This window comes from Heteronotia binoei, chromosome 8, assembly GCF_032191835.1.
Source record: "Heteronotia binoei isolate CCM8104 ecotype False Entrance Well chromosome 8, APGP_CSIRO_Hbin_v1, whole genome shotgun sequence".
NCBI lineage: Eukaryota > Metazoa > Chordata > Lepidosauria > Squamata > Gekkonidae > Heteronotia > Heteronotia binoei.
This window is the reverse complement of record NC_083230.1, coordinates 84,467,686-84,484,915: the sequence shown is the minus strand read 5'-3', so window position 1 is coordinate 84,484,915 and position 17,230 is coordinate 84,467,686.

The following is a 17,230-nucleotide window of genomic DNA, read 5'->3' as shown; positions in this document are numbered from 1 at the left end:
TTTAGAGCCCTTAGCAGTCTGGGACCCTCATAACTATGAGGCCACCTCTGCCATTACAGTTTACCATGCTCCCTTTGGTCATCCTCTAGGGGCCTCTTGCAGGTGCCTCAAGCTAGGAAATATCTGGGGACTTTGGGGGTGGAGCCAGGAGCAAGGTTGTGATAAGCATGACTGAACTCTGAAGGGAGCTCCAGCCATCACATTTAAAGGGACCGTGTTCCTTTTAAATGCCTTCCTTCCACTGGAAATAATGGAGGATAGGGGCACCTTATTTGGGGGCTCATAAAATTGGACCCCCTGGTCCAATTATTTTGAAACTTTTTTTTAGGAGAGGCACCATATGCTATGCTGAAAATTTGGTACCTCTACCTCAAAAAACAGCCCCCCCCCGATAGCCCCAGATCAATTCTCCATTATACCCTATGGGGACTGGTCTATCATTGGATAAACATTTCCCCCACACACACTTTCTGATAACCCCAAAGTAGGGGGAGGGCATCCAAACAAGAGAATCCCCTGCTCCCAATGGGGAATTGGCAACCCTATGCTGGCCCCAGGATGGATCAGTTAGCTCTTACCAGGGGAAGGGCCTTCTCAGTTGTGGCCCCCACACTGGGGAATGCACTCTCTGATGACACCTGTGCCCAGCTAGACTTGTTTTGTTTCCACAAGTCATGCAAGGCTTAATTGTTTAGGTTAGACTTTGGAGAGTAACCACATGTTTGGGCCATTTTAATAATGATGGCCACATATTTTAATAATCTGGTATTTTAATGTTAATATTTTAAGTTTGTTATTGAGCCTGCTTTGCAGGAAGGGTGAGATATAAGTCAAACAAAATAAATAAATACTTTTGTTTTTCTGTTGTTTTGTCTTGAATACCAATCAGAATCAAATCCAAGGTATCTTCTCCTGTAAATGGCTCCAAGACAAACAGCTGTATTTAGGATTTTTTTTCACTTTCTCATGATCAGAACCAGCACCAGCTCATGGACAAATAGCACCTTAGGCAGGCGCCCCCCACTGCCCCCCTGGGTGCACTCTGCTTGCCCCCCCCCCCCGCCACCACTGCTGTCGCCAGCCTTCTTTGGCCCGCTGTTGCACTCCTCTCGAGGCCCCACCACTACCGCACCACAGCCACCACCAGCGTCCTCTGGCCCCCTGCCGCCGCACTCCACTCAGTTTGCTTCCCCCCTCCGTTTGCCGCGACTAAAACAGCCCTACAGTCTTCTCGCAGCCCATGCCTACGTGTTTAATGCACAGGCGCGGGCTGCTAGAAGCCAGTAGGGCTGTAGTCATGGCAAGCGGGGGCGGGGGGGTGAGCAGAGTGCGGTGGGGGGGTCAGCAGAGCTCAGTGGCAGCAGTGGGCCAGAGGAGGCTAGCGGTGGCTGCGGGTGTGGAGTGGGGGGCAAACTAGCTGGTTGCCTTGGGCACCTGAGGGGGGGAGCCCAATTTGGCAGCCCCTGCCGCTCTGTGCCCTAGATTACCACCTAGTTTGCCTAGTGGGCGAGCCAGCCCTGATCAGAACCCATTGAAGCACCCATTACTGCACAACCCCTTTTAGTTCTCTTATTTCTTTCTTCAGTTCAAGAACAGTCTCATCAGGCAAGCAGTAGAATATCCTCAGTATTAAATCCTCGGTTTTCTGTTCATGGTGATTCTCTGAGGCAATGTATTCCTCTTAATTCTTCTAGTTTATTGGACATTCAGAGCCACTCCACTTCTGATACACCCTTCCCTACCCTTCATATGGTGCTTCAAGGGAAGACATATCCCACGGATTTTCCCAATCACACCAGGTTTCTGAAATGTGTTATCATTTAACACCAGCTCTCCCATCTTAGTTTGGGGCCTCTATCATTTCCAAGAAACAACAATACTTCATTTCCTTCTCTAAGTGCCCTCAGCATACACATTTACCCCTACAGCCCTTTATCCTCCTTTGACAGGTGTCATTTCCTGGAACCCTTTCAATGTTCAAATCTAACCTATCTCCATCTCATTATCCTCACCAATTAATCCATCATCACTTACCTCTGAGCTATCCTGAACTGGCTCTTTTCCTGCTTTTATCAGCTTCCTCCCAGGGACATTTTACACCTTCACATATGCTGAACAATTCACTTTCAATCCACTTTCAATGCACTTTGCAACTGGATTTTCACTGTGCAAAATGGTAAAATCTAATTGCAAGCAATTGCTAAAGTGCACTGGAAGAGGACTTAAGAGTGCATGAAAGTGTTAAAGCTGTTCTGCGGCTCTTTTGATATTAAACACCTGCAGGCTCATTCTATTTCTGGTTCAAGTGGAGTCCATCACTTTTGCTTAAGGTTGACTTGTCCCAAATCCTGCCTAGTGCCTAACAAACAAAACCCCTTCCTTCCAATGCACCATGTAATCCACAATTGGAGGTCCTGTGTTTACATGACCATGGACATGGACGAAGCAGCATTTCTGAGAATGCTACCTTAAAGGTCCTCAACATTAACCTCCTTCTTAGCAACCTACATTTTTCCTCCATGACCACACACTTTCATATGTCATTGAGCCACCAACATGAACCACCATTTCTCCCTCACACCAACAGCTATTCTGTTGTGGTGGTTGTTCAGTCGCACAGTCGAGTCTGACTCTTTGCGACCCCATGGACAAAGTCACACCAGGCCTTCCTGTCTTTCATCATCCTCTGAAGTCTGCTCAAATTTGTGTTAGTTACATCAGTATTGCTGTCCAGCCATCTCATCTTTTGCCGTCCCCTTCTTCTTTTGCCTTCTGTCTTTCCCAGCATCAGGATCTTCTCCAGGGAGTGCTCCCTTCAGCTTCACCCTTTGAGCTTCAGCATATGACCTCCCAGGGAACAGTCTGGGTTGATTTCCCTTAGGACTGGCTGATTTGATCTTCTTGATCTTCTTCTCAAGATTCTTCTCCAGCACCACAGCTCAAAAGCATCTATTCTTCTGCGCTCAGCCTTCCTTATGGTACAGCTCTCATAGCTATACATTACTATTGGGAATACCATCGCTTTGACTATACAGACTTTTGTTGGCAGGGTGATATCTCTACTTTTAATTTTTTTTTACTTTTTCTACTATTCTACTGAGACATAATATCTGCATCCTTCACTTCAGGCAAGCAAATCATGGTAAGATATCCAACACAGGCTGTCAGGAAGCCCTAGCCAGGGTCCCTCTGAGCCTCTGCCTCCCAGATTAGTAAACAGTGCTCGGACTCATGGGTCCAAGTTAAATCCACGCAAGAATAAACACAGGTTTATTGAGCAAATAAAATTAAAAATACTTCTGAGCAATGCAGTCTCTAGAGTTAATTAGCAAAAACACAACAAAAGCAAATTTTCCTCCCCTGATACTTTAGCACCCAGCATCAACTTGTGCACCACTCAAAATTGTAGAGTCCAGGCTAGAAGCTTATATGTCTGTCCCATGGGATCAAAAGTTAATGGAGTGTCACACTTATTTAAGTCCCAATTATAGTTTCTTGTTAGAGTGCTCGTTCACTGGAGTCCTTGAAGAGATGATGCAACTTGCTCCTGGCTCCCCTCTCCCACCTAGTTCCTGAACCGAGTGCAAGTTTTTCACTTAGCCGACTACTGCATTCTGATATCAGGCCTTGAAGGAGATACAGTCAGTATCTATGAGAAAGGCTAATTACAAACACCTGAAAGCTGAAGCAGACCCACTTTTATTCCTGTTAATCCTTGGTAAAACTAAGGTGCTTTACCTCACACAGGCCCATTTTGACATTCCTAAGGATCAAATCTCCCACCATCAGTAGCCTTTCTCCCCCTATTCCCAGAAGAGAATTCCTTGTGTGGGAGCATATTGGTTTACCATCTGAGGAATGGGTCCTTTCTGAGCAATCATTCCCCAGTCCTCATGTGGACACCCTCCTACTAAGACTGTCATTTTTCCTGACAGCATAGGAGCTGAACCGTGGGAGCTGAATATTTCTAGCAGATCCCAGGAAGTCATGTCTCTGCCTCTCTCAGACTTTCCGGGTCATCAGGTTCAACCTTATATTTTCCCAAGTTTTCCTATATTGCTCATTCCATGGAAGTGGAAAGCCAGCACAGTACATAAAGGGCAAGGCTATAACTTCTTTGTTTCCTGATGTGCTGCTGTTTTGGCAGGGAGTGGGCAGCATTAAAAACACAACCCCTGACTTGTCCTCTGAAGTGGTATAGCTTATTCTAACTGCTTCATTTTGCTTCATGTGTTATGTAGATCAGACCTTAGTCTTTGACAAGCTGCAACAATGGAAAGCTGTTCTTTGCCTGTAGGGTACATGACTTGCTTGAATGGTACCTCGTATGGCAGAAATAATTTATAACTCTTCTGTATTTGAGCCCCTGCCAAATGAAGATCTTTTAGAACCTTTTTGACAAGAATAAGATTAAAATGTTTCTTATTTTGAAGTCTTTTGATGAGGTACTGGGAAGTTTATGCAGGATAAAATCTAGAGTGAGTGAGGATACTTAAAAAAATTGTATGCAGAGAATACCTGAGTCAGATAACACAGGCCTCATCAGATCTCAGAAGTGAAACAGGGCCGATCCTAGCTAGTATTTAAATGGGAGACCTCCAAGGAATACCAGGGTCATGACACAAAGGCAGGTAATGGCAAGACCCTCTGAACGTCTCTTGCCTTGAAAACCCTATGGGGTCACCATAAGTCAGGTGTGACGACAGCACTTTCCCCTACCACTGTGCAGAGCATACTACCACCTACTAATATGTTGTAGTGTCAGGGGAGATCTGGGTTCACATCCCAATTTAGCCAAAAATCTCACTGGGTAACATATGAGCACATGAAGCTGCCTTCTACTGAGTCTAACCATTGGTTTCCCAAGGTCATGATTGTCTCCTATGATTGGCAGTGGCTCTCCAGGGTGCCAGATGACGGTCCTTCACATCACATACAACCTAACCCTTGTAACTGGAGATTCCAGGATTAAGCCTGGGACCTTATGCATACAGTAAGATTGTTTACCACTAATCCAATCCTTTTGCTCTCTAAACCAATAAATAATCCTTTTATCAGAAGATAAAATGGAGAAGAGTACGGTACCTTGTACTCTGCCCTAAGCTGTTAAAGGAAGAATTAGGGTTTTGTAAAAAAATAAAAATAGATCAGATTTTTAGAGTACCCTGAAAAATTAAGGTTGAAGATGGTGGAATCAGTGAGCAAATCTGACCACCTTTCTGAAAGGCCATAAACAGGGGAAGATCAGTAGTTGTCTCACTAAGTGTCCCTCAAAACCATCTTTCAGCACTGAAACTTTCAGTGGCAGCCCAGAAAATATCAATATGTTAATATCTAAGTGACTTCATTGTATGAAATTGAATCTGGAGATTATTTAATGAAACAGCCCTAGATACAGAAAGATGGTGCCCATTACGTGGTAGAGTTAATGCAAGTAAACTGAGACAGCCCCCTGCTTCATACAGGGCACCTAGTTATGCCTCAAATACTTTATCAGGTTTCCCTATTAAAATTCCATACTTGTATTTTGTATATGTCCTGCTTCTCAATTGACCTTAGGATGTAGAACAAACCTAAGGCTTATCACAACACTCTTCAACCTCACTCACACTGTACCACAGAATATGTCATACTGGCAGCTAGAAGAGCCATGCTACAATCTTTTATTCTGGACTACATGCTGTGAGACATGACTCAGAGGTTCAGCAAGAACTGTAGACATTTTAGTCTCTTTACCTAGTGATCTTATGAGCTCGTCCCTCTTGGTGAAAGATCCAGACACTAACTGACCAGAAAGTCTGCGAGCCAATGCATGTGTCCTTGGGAGTAAACCCAGCTGATCTGTTGGCTGAGGGTTGCTACATAGAGGCAGGGAATGGCAAACCATCTCTAAATGTTTCTTGCTTTCAAAACCCCTCAAGGGGGTAACTTCACAGCACTTTACAGTACGCTGACCTGTTAAATTTATAGGAATTTATTTAAGGGTAAACATGTACAGGGACATGACTCCACACCCTGACTGAGTATGGAGATTGTGACTGTTAGAAAATTCTAAAGGAACATCTGAACAGCATAATGAGAAATAGTTACTTGTGGACTGTTAATGTAAAAAACAGGTGTTCTTTAAATAGTGGATAAATTACATACTTAAGGGGTGAGCAAACCAGAATTCAATTCCCTTACTATTTAGTGATCCCATCCTGCTTCCTACATCTGGGATTAGAGGGAAAGGCCCCAAACCATGAGGGTGTGACCTCAGTGCAAAGCCTTCGCACAACACATAATTACAGAATTTGGTGCCTTAAGATGGAGTGATAACTACTAGTTTGGACAGCTTTGTGGACAAGATTACACAAATTCATTTAGGATGGGTCTATTAGTGGGAACAAAGCAAACAAAAACAAATAAAGTCAGGCCTGTAGCGACCCATGGGGCTCAAAGGCCCCAGCCTCCTTGTGGATTTTACGGGCCCCCTCCCCAAGCCTTGGCTCCCCCCTCCACCTCGGGACCCCTCACCCCTATCACTTCAGCACATGAAGCAGGTAGCAGCACTAGCAAGCTCTCCCTGAAGTACTCTGAGCAGAGTTGGGTGGGTGGGCAGATTCTGAAAGCTGGGTGGGTAGGTAGGCAGCTGGCCTCACCCCCTGCTCTCAGCAGCCCTTAGTCTGGCCATGAAGAGCTGGGGGCTCCATATGCTGTCTTGTTTTCCACCGCCATGAGCCTGAACAGTACATTCTTGAGTTGGTGGGAGGAGAGGCCCCTAGATTGCACAGGCTGCGAGGGCAGTTGTCACAAGCTGGGGCCGGGTCAGGCGAAGCTCAGGGGCAGTCCAAGGCCGGTAGCTGGTGAGCAAAGAGGGTCCGATGCGCCAAAGCCAAATCACAGTCCAGGTATCGCAGGTTAGGAGTTCAGAAGCCGAAGTGGATGCTAGAACGTCAGGTACGTGACTAGTTGCTTCCACAAAGCCTTCTCCCAAAGCCCACAGCTATATAGCCCTCTGCTGTCTGTTGCTCATTTGGGCTAAGTGCTGACTCAGAGGGCGGCCAGGATCCTGCTAAGACTCACGCATCCTTACTCCTAGAAGAGCCAAGATCCTTTCAAAACTCAGGGCTCAGGGAGCATCCTGCTCGTGAGTGTGCCGCCCTCCTTCGATCCCTGAGGTCCTGGCGAAGGCAGTCACGCACCCGAGCCACCTGAGAGGGCAAAGCAGGGGGGCTTGGGTCTTCTCCTGCAGGGGGCAGGGGCACTGGTGCAGGTGGCAGGGGCACAGTTTCTCCTGCAGGCTCGGCTTCTTCTGCAGGGTCCCCAGCACCCATGACAGCAGCTAGAGTCCTTTCAAAGTGGGGAGGGAGGGAGGGTGGCCAGGATGTCTCCCCCAGCCAGCGTGTACAAGCTGTGCATGTTCCCTGCTGCTCCTGGTGGGGGAAGGACATAGGAAAGCAGGGAAGCGGGGAGGGAGCGCAAAGATACAAATCAGCCTTCTTTTGAACTTCAGAATTGGAAGTTGATCACCGCAGGCTGAGCTCCAAGAAAGGTTGAAGGGGAATCAGAGCTTATATGCAATTTAAATCACAGGGGGGGGGGAGAGAGGAGTGGCCTTCAGCCTCTTCAGCTTCTTGCTCTCACCTCCATGCCCCCCCCTCCTACAGCCGCCCCTCTGGCCTCCTTCTCCTGTGACTCTTAGCTACAGGGCTGAAAAACATCTACATTTTCTGTCAGTCATTTCTGACAAGACCTAACACATTGACACAAAAATGTAGCTGAAGGCATACCACTTTCTGCCCGACCCCAAAATAGCTGAACCTTCTGCACAAGAGATTGCCACAGAAAATACACCTAATGGAAACATAAAAACAATAGAAAATTGTAAGTAAAGGTACTAAAATTCACTGATTATTGTTCTTGCTTCTTATGAATGAAAATATAACACCGAGGGCCTCCGCTTCCTCATTTACCTGGAAAGATTGTGCTTGGGAAATCGGGGGGGGGGGGGGGGAGGAAAAACCACCACCTGAAGTGTTGTTGCTATTTATTCAGAAGAAAAGCATTTTTAAAAACTCAAAATCATCTTCTGAAGAGTTAGTTAAAATGAAATCTCAAAGATGATTTGACAAAAGGAAAGCAGAGGAAAAGTAGTTTACCTAAAAATAAAATGAATCTTGTGAGATTTTTATACTCATCCTGCGGAGGAGGAAGAGGCTGGCTTGGAGGTGTTATTGGTTGCAGGACTGAAAGTGTAAATGTGTGTTCCTGGACATAGTTTGCTTTGCCTACCTGTGTGTGCTGTCCTTTAACTGTGCCTCCATTACAGCACAACCCTATGCATATCTGCTTGGAAGTAAGTTCTGATATACATAGGGTAGAGGGTCAATTGTTAGTTCACTCAGCTTTCCTGCTGCTCTAGCTGCCATGCAGTTTGTTACTTCTGTTCTTTCCTCTGTTCCTTTCCCCTGTTGCTTTTGGCTGTTGCTTCTTCCTCCTCTTTTTCATTATATGTGTGTGAGTATCAGGAGGCACATGGTCACACATAGGGGCTCCCTTCTGAACTTCCAGAGTGAGGCTCAAAGGTGGACTCCAGCGATCCACATGTAATGTAACAGCCTCATCTGAAGAAACAACAGCTTCACACTAGCTGAAGCTAGGCAAGTGAGATTGGTATTTAAACTTGCTGTTTGACCCAAATACCCACCCCATTCCAGTCATTTTGGAACCTCTTGATTTTTTAAAAAAAGTTGCATTTGAAAATATGGTTTTTATTTGAATTTGTGGTCACGTGGTGGTGAAAAGTGATGTGAAGTTGTAGTCAACGTATGGCACAATTGTAGGGTTTTCAAAGCAGCATTTCTAAATGGAGTGAGCAGTATTAAACAGCCTCCTCCTCTCAGCAACAGCCGGCATGCAAGAGCTTGTCTGTTATTCTTTTCCTCTAAATATCCCTCTGGAATGAAACTGAGTAGAACAGAAATTGTTTATGATTTGGTTTAACCAAGGATTATGGCTTATTCTTTTTTTTTTTTTACTTAAAACACAACATGGTCAGCTCAGAGGGGCCCCCCTCTTTTATCTCTACGGTCATTAAACTACTAATTCTAAATCAGGTACAGTGCCATAGTAGTGGAGAAGTCAATCTACTACTTTACAAAAACAGTTTGAATAAAGGTCTGAAGTCGAAGGGTTGAGAGGCATTCTTCTTCCGTTCAGACCCATCCACCAACGCCCTTCAAATTTTCCCATTTTTGTATTATGCTATCAAGGAATGAAGTTCAAGAATTTCTGCTGGAGGGATGATGTGATATGAATGTTGCTTCTTTAAACACAAAGACGTTTGAATAGGAGGCAGAGGCCAGAGAGAAAGAGATTTGTTCTGCAGCTCTTGGAGAAAGTCGGCCTGTCTTGTGATTAAAAAACGTAAAGGCAAGCAAAGCCACAAACCACAAAAGCAGACTGTTGGGCCATAGCCTGGATTTTGTCAGTTGTACAGATTTAATTATAGACAGGCTGTTTCCAGTGGAACAACTCCTTCCCTCTCCCCCAAACTCCTCTTTTTGTTTGCGGATAGATTTCAAAATTTCAAAAGATGCAGAATTTCTTGGAACATAGGGCCGGAATACTGTTTGGCTGTTGCATTTGTGACAAACTTTACTGCCACTCATAAGTACAACTTTATGTAATGGCTAGTATCTTAATGAGAATCTAGTTTACCCAGGCTGAAATCCCCACTTTTGTTGTGAAATTTGATGGGTGAGGTTGCCATCCTCCAGGTGGAGTCTGGATATCTTCTACAAGTGATCTCCAGGCAGCAAAGATCAGTTCTCCTGGAGAAAATGGCTGTTTTGGAGGGTGGACTATACCATTATACTTCACTGAGGTTCTTCCCTTCTGCAGAGTCCACCCTCAAGTCTCCAGGAATTTCCCAGTTTATAGTTAGCAACCCCACTCCTGGGTAACTTTGGTCCAGTATTACCTGCTAGGCTTTCTTTGTAGCAGGAACTCCTTTGCATATTAGGCCACACACCCCTGATGTAGCCCATCCTCCAAGAGCTTACAAGGCTGTTAGTAGAGGACCTACTGTAAGCTTCAGGAGGATTGACTACATCAGAGGTGTGTGGTCTAATATGCAAATGAATTCCTGCTACAAAAATAGCCCTGTGGACTGATTCACATAAGTGTTGTGAGGATACAATGAAAGAGGGGAGAACAATGTATGCAGGGGCAGACTGATTCTGAAGCTCTAGGCCAAGGTCCAGGATGGGACCCTAGAATCACTGCTGTCCCACCACTGTCACAGCACACTCTGGCCAAGCTAGAGATTGCCCTTACCCTGTGAAATGTGGGCAGAAGCCACTGCTGCCATTGGAACCCTGCTGCCTGAGCCACGGACAGAACAGGTGCAAACAGTGGCAGAGCAGTGGTATCCCAAAAGGGGATGGAGTGGTCTGCCCCAGTTGCAGCTTAAGCAAGTGAAGGGTGCCCTTGAAGCCTTCATTGTCCAGCTGCCGATAGCCCCGAACGTTTACCTTTCTATTTTTAAGTTGTAGTTTTGACTGCAGCCACTAGGGGTTCAAGGAAGTCTGAGTATGCAAAAAGCTCTAGGATCAGCAGAGTTTCCCTTTTCTTCAAGATTCAAGCAGACTTCCGTAACAGATCGTATTGATAGCTGCTACAGTAGTTGCTGTCAAGAGTCACTCCATCTTGTTCCTCTTGTCATGTGTATTCAATTGTACAATGCTAGGTTGTGCTTCAATGCTATGCTGCGCTTGCTATGCCTTTGATATAACTGTAACTTCTTGCTTATCTGGAGGGAGGATGGCATGTCTAAAAATTGGCTAGTTGCTAGGTAACCAAGGGCAAGAGCTGGAGGAGATGTTAACCATGAAATGATAGCGAGCACCTGCAATGATGAGAGCTTTGCAAAAACCCAGCGCAAACTCCCCGCTTTTGCTTGGCACGCTTTGGCTTGAATTATAACGGTCAGGGCAAAGGTTTATAAGTTGGGGGAACTGACAGAGAGGTCAGTTCCGACAATGTGTGTGTATGCCCATGAAGCTGGAATAAAGATCTTGAACTTCAACTGTATTTTCCTTGACTCTGGCTCTGACAGTTGCCAGCCTGCAGGTCATTTTCTCCAGTAGCCTAGTCCTTCTGTCTCCCCTTGCTGGCACCCAGCTCAGCAGATCTTGCAAAGTAGTAGTTAAGGTGTTGCAACAAGATAAAACAACCTTTCCAGTTTGGTATGAGAGCCAGTTTGGTGTAATGGTTAAGTGTGTGGTTTGATTCCCCACTCCTCCACTTGCACCTGCTGGAATGGCCTTGGGTTAGCCAAAGCTCTGGCAGAGGTTGTCCTTGAAAAGGCAGCTGCTGTGAGAGCCCTCTCAGCCCCTCCCACCTCACAGGGTGTCTGTTGTGGGGGGAGAAGATATGAGAGATTGTAAGCCGCTCTGAGTCTCTGATTCAGGGAGAAGGGTGGGGTATAAATCTGCAATTCTTCTTCTTCTTCCCTCTCTTAATTTCTCTCCCTCTTTCCCACTTGTTTCTCCTAATTTCTTCTGCGTGCCCCTCCCTCAATTTTCACTTATTGGTCTCAAGACTGTCTCCTCCCTATCCTACTTGGTGACAGAATGCATTTAAGAGTAGTAGATTAGCAAACCTTTGTTAATATAATGCTGGGTACTCTGTACATTGCACTGGTTCTGTTTGGGTTCAATGCCACTGGACACAAACTTTGCATTTAGTGGCCAGGAAAGCACAGTGAAAAAATTCTTGTATTTAACTTTGTATGTATAATCATGCCAGTTTTTTTAAAAAAAAATCACATTCCAACATGCTATTCTATCATGAGAGCCAGTGTGGTATAGAGCTTAGTGCTGGATTAGTGGGTGGGAAATTCAGATTTGAATCCCCACTCGTGCCATGGAAGCTTGCTGGGTGACTTTGAGCCAGTCACATTACTCTCAGCCTAGCCCTGAGCTGATAAGCCTGATCTCATCAGATCTCAGAAGCTAAGCAGTGCTGATGTGGAGGCAGGCAATTGCAAGCCACTTCCAAAGCCTCTTGTCCTGAAAACCTTTTTGCTGCTCACTGGCTCAAACTGAATGAAATGCTTTTTAAAAACAAGTACTATCAAAATGTGAACCCACTATTCCCTGAGTGCAGGAGTGAATTAGCAGCAGGGATCCACAGCCACCCATAACTGCAGCAGTAGGGTTCAGCTCCACTTCATGCTTATTGCCCTACTGGAAAAGCGACACAACTTGACATTTTGCTGCTACACCCCCCCTTTGAGGAGTACAATAATTGTTTGTGCACTCTGCATATAGTAAACTCTTTAGCACACTGAATAAAAAGTAGCAAAAGTGGGGAGGGATGGTGGCTCAGTGGTAGAGCATCTGCTTGGTAAGCAGAAGGTCCCAGGTTCAATCCCTGGCATCTCCAAAAAGGGTCCAGGCAAGTAGGCATGAAAATCCTCAGCTTGAGACCCTGGAGAGCCGCTGCCAGTCTGAGAAGACAATACTGACTTTGATGGACCAAGGGTCTGATTCAGTATAAGGCAGCTTCATATGTTCATAGCACTACCTATTCTCCCGTGATGGCAGCGATCCAGGGATCTTTGCATATAATATACATACTACTGTATGTATGCAAGGATAACGTCTCCAAACAGATTGTCTGTGTTGTCAGTCGTCTGTCAGAGTGAAAGATGAACGGGATGCCTTGATTTCAGTAGGCACACCCATGCAGTAACAGTTGAGAAGTTTCCATCTGCTAGCCACACATGCAGCACAAAAACATCGCACATACACTCCCCGTACACAGTAAGCACAATCCCTGTGAACAAAATAAGCACCTTTTGGTGCCTTCATATGGCATCCATACTAATAACCATTTGTTCCCATAACATGAAACTTGAAGGTTATGTTTCTTCTTCTAGATATTTGGATTATGGTACCTATTAGGTTGTATGACTTCTGCCTGTCTGATGGGAATGAGATTTTAGTGCAGAGGACAGAATCAAGTCAGCTGCAGCCATCATAACCAGAGCTGTTTTATCCAGGTCAGTGTTTTGTGGGTTCCATAAACTGCGGAAAGTGTTTTGTCAAATTTGCCATGTGGTCTTTTAATGCCATTATATCAGTACATGCAAAGCTTAGAGTTAAAATCATAAGAAAATTTCCACCCTGCAATGCATCAATGTTACTTAAAGATAAAACCTAGATGTGGCTTCACCACATCAAGTATTTTCCATAAAAACTGGGTGAATTGCTAGAAAATCACTTGATGCAATGACATCCATTCTGGGTTTTCACCTGGAAGTGACATTGATGCATAGCTTGATGCTCCCCTCAAAAGCTCTTGGGGTGTGGGGCAAGTGTCAGGTAAGCTGACATCCATTTCCAGTGCCTGTGGCTAGGTCTGAGCTGCTTAGCTTCTATAATGTTGGCCAGCAGGTTTATAGGCCAGCAGCCTGGCTTGTCCCTCCTGGGCCTTAAACTTACCAGACCATCCCTGATGTGCGTCCATCACAGAACTCAAATGGACATGCATAAGTAGTCATCATTGCTAACTCTCAAAGTACTGAGTTTCATACAGATGAGTACTATGGTTGCCTAGCACATGGAGTGAGATGGTGAAGAGAGTAGAAAAGCATGCCTCCTACTCTGGACCTACAGGTTGGTTTCTGAAGACATTCCGCTCCAAAGTACTGTGTTTTGGTTGGAGACAGCATAGCAATATCTGGAATGCCCAGGAGACAAATCTGTGTGGTCTATTCAAATGCACCTCCCAACTTTGGAATGGGATCCCAAGTCTGTGTATGCACAAGCATGCACTTGGGGCAATGTTTGGCAGAAAATCAAAGAGAGACAGAAAGGAAAACGTTAATTAATCTTTATTGAATACAGCAGTAGTCAGAAAGATCTGACAGTGGTAGGATCTGACGGTTCCCCATGTTGTTAGATGTTTCATGAAGCTGATAGCATTGATGTTTCTCTTAAACAGGTCAAAACCATCAACCAAGTTTGCCAAAAGACTAGGGGCAAATACAGCCTTGACATTATCATGTCAGTAGGTGGAATCCAAGCAATGGATCTTATTATGAACCTGAATTTCTTGCTGAATGTGGGCCAATATCTGTTTCATCTCTCACACACACATCCAGACACATCCATAAGCTCCATGATTGTCCCTGTTGACATAGAAATAAGTTGTTGATAAATCCAGCACCTACCACAAACCACCAGAAGAAACGGTGCCCATTAGAAGTCAAAGTTTCACAACGAAAAATGTTTAGTGGAGATTTGTTGTGCTGTTTGAGATAAGGCATTTCCGCTATATAGGCAAAAGAGTAGCTCAATGAAAGAATGTTAGCTCTTTATTTCCTCTCATTCTCCTTGACTGGCAAATTGTTTTGACTGACATTATGGCAACACTGATCTGAGAAATCCCATCTTATGGTGAGATAGATTTTAACAACGGAATGGAGAACACCTAAATCACCAAATATTTTACAATCATTTAAATTTGACTTTGTGAACTGCTGCCACACCATCGATGATACAAGCAGTTTTTCTGTGGGCTGTATGGGTAAGTTGCTTCTTGTAACACCATCATGGCCTACCTTGGAAGCTTGTGAAGTGGAAACTTCATAGGTTTCTTCAAGGAAATACCTGGGTAGGCTATGGCAGGAGGATGCTGCAACAGCTCAAAGGTTGCCAAGGGCCAATCATGCTAGTCTCAGTTCTGTGGTTTTACTTTTGAACCAACATGGCTGTAAACAACTCCTTTCGGCTAATAATGGTAGTTTTCAGAGGGATTTTGTGAACCTCTATATTGCTTCATGAAAAAATGCAATTACATTGAAATATCTTGCTTTCTTTGAAGACTGCCAGTGTGATCCTCCAGCACTATGCTTGTTTCCGCCCCCTCCCGTACCCCTCTTGCAGGGCTGACGTCAAACTTCAGTCCTTTTCCAGTGGAGTAAGCCACTGGAAAAAACAATAATACTAGGAAAAGTTACAGGCAGCAGGAAAAGAGGAAGATCCAACATGAGATGGATTGACTCAGTCAAGGAGTTCACGACCCTCAGTTTTGCAAGACCTGAGAATGCCTGCTATTGCTAAAACACTTAGGAAGACATTAATGGCATTTTCATTCTAAATAATACAGCTTCAATACACTTCAGCAACTATTTGCATGTGGATTTTGCCATTTTACCCTCTTATGGATTGCTGCCTTGACATGGCAAGAGGGCTTGTGCAGTTCAGTAAGGCTGTGGCCTACGCCATGCAGGGCCACCCAAGATGGACAGGCCACAGCTGAGAACCCAGACAAAATGTGATCCACTGGAGAAGGAAATGGCAACCCACTCCAGTATCCTTGCCAAGATAACCCCATGGACAGTAACAAAAGGCTAAAAGATATAGTGCTGGAAGATGAGCCCCTCAGGTCGGAAGGTGCCCAATATGCTACTGGGGAAGAGCAAAGGGCAAGTCCAAGTAAGATCCTGATGCTGGGAAAGACAGAAGGCAAAAGAAGAAGTGGACGGCAAACACTATTACTGATGTAACTAACATGAATTTGAGCAGACTTCAGAGGATGGTGGAAGACAGGAGGGCCTGGCGTGACTTTGTCCATGGGGTTGCGAAGAGTCGGACTTGATGATGATGATGATATTGGATTTATATCCCGCCCTCCACTCCGAAGAGTCTCAGAGCGGCTCACAATCTCCTTTACCTTCCTCCCCCACAACAGACACCCTGTGAGGTGGGTGGGGCTGGAGAGGGCTCTCACAGCAGCTGCCCTTTCAAGGACAACCTCTGCCAGAGCTATGGCTGACCCAAGGCCATTCCAGCAGGTGCAAGCGGAGGAGTGGGGAATCAAACCCGGTTCTCCCAGATAAGAGACCGCACACTTAACCACTACACCAAACTGGCTCTCCTGACTGTGCAACTGAACAACAACAAAATTTGCCATGTTACACAGTAACATGCTGCACAGTGCATTGAAAGTACATTATTTAGTATGTATAAAAGCACTGTAAAATTCATCCGTCTGCCATAAGTCAGCACTTTAAACATGCACACACATACACACACAAGCCCTATTGAATAACACAGCTTGCAGTGTGAGACTACATTTAGCTATGAGCAGGAAGGAAAGAATCTGTGTGGGCAAATAATACTAACAATAACTGCTTTTTTGGATGATCATCTTGACAGGAAATGTCAGGAAAACTGAGTTATCAATATTATGACATTGCAAACTGAAATTATTCATTTATATTGAGCACATACAGCCTTTTTATTGCTGCTTGTTAATCACTAGTCTGTATCTGATTACAGGGTAGGTGGTGTCCCTTAATATGTAAAAAGTGCCCTTCATTACTTAGTCACTGAGACAGCATCTCCCATCTCCAAAAGAATTCTGCTGACTGCGTGAGAGGGAGAGTTTGAAAATGAAGTGCGCTCATCAAAGAATGAAAAAAGATGCTGGCATGTGTCTGGTTCTTCTGCCTGCTCTGTATATATATGAAAAGGTGCTTCTGTGTGTGGTGGAGGAGAGTCAGTGTACATCTGCTGTAAAATGGTGTTATATTTCTTTTAGAACATGACATATCATATAAGACAGTGCATGAAGAAGTAGAAAAAGGAAGTAGGATGGCTGCATTTTAGATGTGGGTGCATTCAGTTTAGTCTGTGGTCTAGTTACCATCATTACTGTTCACAAAAGCTGCTTCCACACCAGGTTGATTCACCATTGTGCAATTGCTGCTGCAAATGAAGAGGTATTCACAGCGGCATGTTCTCCTTGGCATCCCCTCATGCCCACCAGTTTTCCCACACACACCACTAGCAGAATTTTGTCCACTTCCTAAAAAATGGTAGTAACTATATTGCTTGAGTGTCTTAGCATTATAGCACATTCCAACTACTGGTTTAAAAAAACAAACAAACCTGGGGGCGGGGAGGAGGTGGCGGCAGGTGCTAGGGGTTCCTTAGAGAAAATAGCACCAATGTAGTAGAGAGGTCCAAAAATCTGCACCTTCCAAACTCACTTGGAGTACAATACTTCCAGAAAGATTATGCTATAGCATATTTGAGACCTTGTGAAACCCGAGTGACAATGTTGTGTGCAAGTTCAGGAAAAAAAAATAACCATTAAAACATTTCAGCATTCAAAAGATTCTAAATAAAGAACATATACAATAGTTCAATAAAAACATGTAAACATACAT